The 6,584-nt window shown below is 41.1% G+C and overlaps 1 pseudogene; it reads right to left on the reverse strand.

Annotated features, from left to right (window-relative positions):
• Window positions 1–398: 398 nt before the first annotated feature.
• LOC116077151 lies at window positions 399–1,042 on the reverse strand (annotated as a pseudogene).
• Between the last annotated feature and the right edge of the window lie 5,542 nt (window positions 1,043–6,584).

Raw genomic sequence — 6,584 nt, forward strand, 5'->3', positions numbered from 1 at the left:
AGCTGAGCCTCAGGAAGGTGACAGATCCATGCCACACTCAAGCTGTTCCTAGCTCTCCATTAGCATTTCCTCCTGGCTTGGACCACAACAGGAAAAGAGCCGGACAATACCACTCTTCCACCCTGTGAGCTGAGAGCAATACAGACCATTCACATAGTCTCCAGGCTGTAATTCTATAAAAGTCATTTCAGAAACAAAACTCTACAGAAGTGCTCCACACAGCCTGCAATACCACTCAGGTTAATTGCTTGATCACTGTTTGCTTAGCCAGAGTCTGAATATTGTCTAATGTTTATTATATATCACAAACAATCATCACTGTTTTGTTGTTGTTGTTGCTTTTTTTTTGTTTGTTTGTTTGTTTTTGCTAGATTTGATGTAGAAAAATACTTGAAATTCTAAAAGGATGTTTCTAGTTCTTTCTGAGTCTCATCCTCCATTCGTCTAATGTCTTCTATTGTTAGATCAATCCACTTGTCAATCCAACAAAAGAGCTGGCAATGTAAGTTTGTAAATATCCATTTTTCTTGCTTCTGGATAAAGTTCCCTACTTTGCTCTGCAGCCCCCACCACTTGAACTTGATGGTCACCAGCTTATAGGCACTCATCTTAGGACAGTCAGGGGTATTTGACAGCTCCTTCTTCCAGTTAGGTCCCAGGGGGCATCTCTTGGTCTTGTCTGACTGGAATAAGGCAGTCTGCATCAGCTTTGTAGTCTGCCGGCTCAACTTGACTTCTAGCTGCAATGTCTATGTGGACAATTTCAACAGTTTTCCATGTGTTTGGATCTAAACTGTGAACATTTTCTAATGTTCCCAAGTCAGGTTTGTGCCATGTTTCAATTTTGATGAAGAAGTCATCTTTCATGTATTCATTCTCTTCAGGTGGTAGATTTTGTGTGTGTACTGTCCCTTCTCGCCATCTTTTTCATAAGGTTCATTCTTCAGGAGTTTGATTCCTTCTCCACCACCAGTTTCATTCTTACTCGCTTCTCTTGAACATAACACGGCAAAACCACATGGAATTCCTTAATCAGCACCATCTTCCAGGACCCTCCCAGCCGCCACTGCCACCAGCTGCCAATGCTGGGCCTCTCCAATTCTTTTTCTTTAATTTAGCTACTCCATATCTCTTCTTGTCTTACTTCTTATAAAACCTGAATTTATTGAAATTATAACATGCAGACAATATTCTAAAAATATTTTATTTGAGGGAGCATCATTAGAAACATAGAGCTAGGTGTAGTGGTATACTTCTGCAATCCTAGCCCTAGACGGGGTGACTAAGGCAGGTGGATCTCTGTGAGTTCAAGGCCAGCCTGCTCTACATAGTGAGTTCCAGAATGGCCAGGGTTATATATAAATCTGTCTCAAAAAATAAAAAAAGAAAGAAAGAAAACAAAAAATAGTAAATGGACAATACAGAAGTCAAAGCAGGTGGCTGGCATTACTTCAGCTGTGAGTTACCTAACAGCCTGTGAACTCTGTGGCGACTCCTATTTCCTAAAAATTGTACTATTTTTAGGTATGCTGCAGAAAAACCGTGTCTTTGGTGAACGTGCTTTATATTTTAGACAAAATGAATGTCCTAACCACATCAAGTTCTCTTACATTTTTTATCCTTTCTGTGTTTTATGCATTTCATGAAGTCAGCTCATGTGATCCTAGGTTATAATTATGGTAGATAAATAAACCATTTAGTTCCTTTCATAATTGGACATACATATTAATTTTAGGCTTTAAAAACAATTGATCTGGGGCTAGAGTTTAGTGTTACAGCACTTGTTGGGCATGCACAAATGCCTAGGTTGGATCTCAGGCTCCACAAACACAAACCAATGAACAAAAACAGACAATGAATTCTGCAGAACTGCCCCCTTTTAAAAACTGCTCTCCGCTGAACTCATCAGATGTTATGAGACATCTTCATGATTCTAGCAGAAGCTTAATGAATAATTTTAAATAGATCTGAATATTTAATAGGCCTAATCTGAGTGAATTATAGTAACACTTTGCCTTTGTGTGTGTGGGGGGGGGGAGTCACTGACTTTGATGCTATTACGCAAAAGCAAACATTAGGAACACATGCCAAAAGCCAGGAGAATTGTACATTTAAAAGCCCGACGGACGGAGCAGTGAAACCCTTATTACCAGACTCACCTCATGATGAGGGACTGCTGGCGGAGCGGTGAAGCCCTTATTACCAGACTCACCTCATGATGAGGGACTGCTGGCTGTTGACTTGCCATGGGAGCATTTTCCTGCTTAGAAACAGCATGATTGACTGTTCAGCAATAGCTGGCAGATGCTGCGTGACCTAGCAACAGCAAGGGAAGAAAGCCAGGAGAGATTTCTGCTAGGAATAAACTTATTTTAAATGTTTGGTTTTTTTTTTTTTATAAAACATTTTGGCAAAGATGCCCCTTTCTCCTAACAAATTAGTAAATAGGTAACAATGATAAACAGCATACACTTCTCCTGCCTTGTGTGTACTGGATGATCATTTTACACAGACGGGGTTCCTATTTCCCTGAGAGGGTATGAGCACAAGACAAAAAGCTAACAATGTATTTTTAAATGAAATTACTTTGCCTGAAGAGCAGGCATGTGATAAATATTCAGTTTGACTTGGATTTTAACTAAGGAGTTAATGCTGCTAATTTTCCTTTCTTTTGTGCTCTGTGTACTATTTTGGCTTATTTTTTTCCTGTCTCTCACAATGGTGAATGGTAAAATTGCTCTTCTAGAAAGTGCCACCCATCCTCATTGCTGTCAAGCTATTTCATATTTCTTTGTGTTGGTAATCTTTATCACAAATAAATGCTCTTGCCTTCTTCTGTTCAATTTTGGCTTGCAGAACATTCTTTTCTCACACTATTTGAATTCTATCCTCCCTAATGATAGAATGCTATCTGTGATAACAGCCACAATCCAGGGGTATGCCTACTATGAAAACACTAAGAACAAAAAATGGCCACCTCTTGTTTTAATTTCATTTCCACTGTTGTAATAAAAATATCATGACATAAAACAACTTAGGGGAGAAGGGGGTTTCATTCAGCTCTTAACTTAAACCAGCTAGTGACGTCACAGCTACAGACCCTGACTAGGGGATGCTGCTGCCCGCGCTGGGATGGGGATTTCAATTAACAATCTAAACAATTCCCTCACTGACGAGCCCACAGACCAACTTGCTGTAGACAATTTCTCAATTAGGGTTCTCTTCTGAGGTTTAGTGGCTCATACCTTTAATCACAGCACATGGGAGGCCAAGGCAGGCAGATCTCTGTGAGGCTGAGGCCAGCCTGGTCTACATAGCATGTTCCAGGACAATTAGAGCTGCACAATAGGAAAAAAAAAAAAGACTTGCTTCCCCAATATTCCAAATTGTGGACAGTTGACATTATATTAGGAAGTAAAAACACTGGCAATCCCATGTGTCTATGAGTGGAAACAAAATTGATAGTGATCAATATCAGGTGAGGGGAGACATGGGTGAGTTTTGGTTAAAGATAGATGGAGAAGAGAAAGAGAAAGACCTACAATCAGATTATATAAAAGTGGTCCCAGTTTTTGAAGAGTCTTGAGATTCAGAGAGCTGGCAAACCATACCAGTATCCATTTGTTTTTGTTGTTTTCTGTCTGTTTGTTTTAGGGGCTTTTTGTTTTGTTTTTAAGGGAAATGAAAAAACAAAGGATAAAAAGGAAGTGCAAAATGTGATATAGGATGAGAACAGAGCCAAATTGACCTTTGCTATTAAAGAAAGGAGAAACAGCCATGAAGGAGGATGGGAGAGAGCTGGTGAGCCAGATTGCTGGATTCCATCTCAGATTTCTTGGAGTTCCTTGCCTGGCTTCTAGAAGTTCCTCTGGTACATTAGAATTCCTGTGCAGTGGACACTTATCTTCTTCCTCTGGGCCTTACAGATGCTGGTCCAGCCCATGGGTGGCACTTCTCTGGTGGAGTTTTAGAAGCTGCTCCTATCTCCAGTTTTTCCTTACACATTCTAGTTGTAAATATAGGTCCTTTCCCTCGGGTGAGTCCTCCCCAAATATCCAGAGAAATGCTCTGCACAAAAGTCCCTTTGTAGACTCAGGTTCCAACCAGAAAATATTCAACTCCCAGGATGCTCATGGTCCTGATTTAAAGTCTCTTTCCCATAGCCTAGCAATATTCAAGTAGCCAGTTTCAGTGTGTAGTCTGTCCTACGACACCTGCCCTCAATTTCCCTAGAAGGTGACTCACAGAGAATCTTGGGCTTCTGAGCTGATGATGCTGTGGGGCCTTTTTGTCCCCTGTGTGAAAGTAGTAACCACACAATACCAAGAGGAAAGAGGTTCCCCAGCATCTATCTCCCTCTTTGGGTGTGACGACTGTCTTGGGTCCAGCACTTCTTTCAGGCCTTTAGAATGTCTGTTATGGAAAGTACAGTGAAGATTTTTCTAAGCCTCATTGATTCCTGCAGTCTGTAGGAAGAGCTCCTTCTGAGGGGTAAAAAAGTGCTACCTTAAACATACCTAGTTCTGAACTTGTTTTTCTGTTTTTTCCTATTTTGTCAACTTCTCTATTCCACTCTGTTTTGTTTTGTTTTGCCCTGCCCTGCCCTGCCCTGCCCTGCCTTCCCCTGCCCTCTCCTGCCCTGTCCTGCCCAGAGATGCGATTTCTCTGTGTAGCCCTGGCTGTCCTGGAACTCACTCTGTAGACCAGGCTAGCCTAACTCACAGAGATCCATCTTCCTCTGCCTCCTGAATGCTGGCATTAAAGGCACACATCCCCACCACCCAGACTCAGTTTTCTAATTAAAGTAGAAGTATTTGGATGCCATTCTTTTCTCCTAGTAACTATTTTGTTTTTTTCCATTTCCCACACATTATACCCTAGCAGTTCTAACAAGCTATACCTGAGTGTCTTCTGCCATCTTACAAATTCCTCCCAACCACTTCTGCCCCAGTAACAGAAAATCACCAAGCAAGACTAGGAAACCACAGTCGTCAAGAAGTCACCGCAGCTAGAAGCCACAGCTGCTACTGGTCTGGACTCCCATTGTGCCTATGAGAATCTGCTCTTATCTGATACGGAGAACCTAAAACTGTGGCAACAGCCTGGTATGACTGCCAAGGTTATTGTGGTAGAATCACATGGCTCTATAACCATGTGTGCCAGCCAGGGCAACAGACGCCTGGCCTTACTCCAATTCTCATGTATTTGATTGATGGGATCTGAATCTCGTTCAGGAGTTTGATTGCAAGGGAGCCTGGAAAATGCAGATTCAGATTCACTGTTTTTGTAACATAGGAAGAGACAGCATTAGGAAGGTAACAGGGATGCCAGGCACCCGCTTGCCTTGCTCCACCCCGACAACTGGTATGTACAATTAGGATGGCATTATTATAGTCTCAAAAGAAAATACTTTATCTTGCTCTTGGTTTATCATATCTACATGTATGGTCATATATTTGCAGTTCTGTGTATGTGTGCATAATCTTATAAAGGCAGTAAGATTAATAGTGATTTCAAGCATGGGTTCTAGAACCTGGGTGTGGTCAAAACCTCTGTTTATGTGATGTGGGGTATGTGTTTCCTCAACATCTCTCAAAGACCCCTCTCCTCTCTAAAGTAAATGTGAGAGTGCTTCCCCCAGAACACTGTTGTGAAGCCTGAATAAGACAGTGCATGAATGGACTTAGTGTATAGGCTCGTGATAGCTACTTAATAAGTCATAACTCTTTTTGTTTTCTGGTAGCAGAAGATCTAGGTGGTAAGGTCAGGGCATTATATGATCTTGGCTAGTCACACAATTTTTCTGGTCTTGGTTTATTGTCTTTTTAGATAAGTCCTAATCTATGAGGTGAGTTCATAAGCTTATAGTCTCACAAGTACTTTCATGGAGAAAATGCAGCACTAAAAGTTACTCACTTCTAGTGTGTAGGTAGGTGTGTGTGTGTCTGTTGGCATGCATGCATATGTTCATAGAAGCCAAAGGATAATTTTGGGTGTTGTTCCTCAAGAGCTATTTACTTTTCAATTAAAAAATATTTACTTTATTTTAATTTATCTTAATGTGTGGATACCTGGGACGGGCAGAAGAAGGCATCAGATACATAAAGCTGGAACCACAGGCAGTTGTGAGCCACCCACTGTGAGCTTACAAACAAGTTGTGAGCCAAAACAAGAGAAAGTGCTCTTAACTGTTGAGCCATCTGAGCCATCTCTCCAGTCCTTTTGGGGTTCAGGAGTCACCCCACAAACCACATAACACCAATCTCAGTCACATAGGAGTGATTCATTGAATGCAGACCCTAATACTGAGTGATCAGAATCCAGGCACTGAGCCATGATATTGAACATCTGTCTTTGTCAGCTTATTATAATCTCAAAAGAAAATACTTTATCTTGTTCTTGGTTTATCATATCTACATGTATCTGCAGTTCCGTGTATGTGTACATAATCTTATAAAGGCAGTAAGATTAATAGTGATTTCAAGCATAGGTTCTAGAATCTGACTGTGGTCAAAACCTCTGTTCATGTGATGTGGGGTGTGTGTTTCCTCAACATCTCTCAAAGATCCCTCCTACCTCTAAGA

This window comes from Mastomys coucha, unplaced genomic scaffold, assembly GCF_008632895.1.
Source record: "Mastomys coucha isolate ucsf_1 unplaced genomic scaffold, UCSF_Mcou_1 pScaffold5, whole genome shotgun sequence".
NCBI classification, from domain to species: domain Eukaryota; kingdom Metazoa; phylum Chordata; class Mammalia; order Rodentia; family Muridae; genus Mastomys; species Mastomys coucha.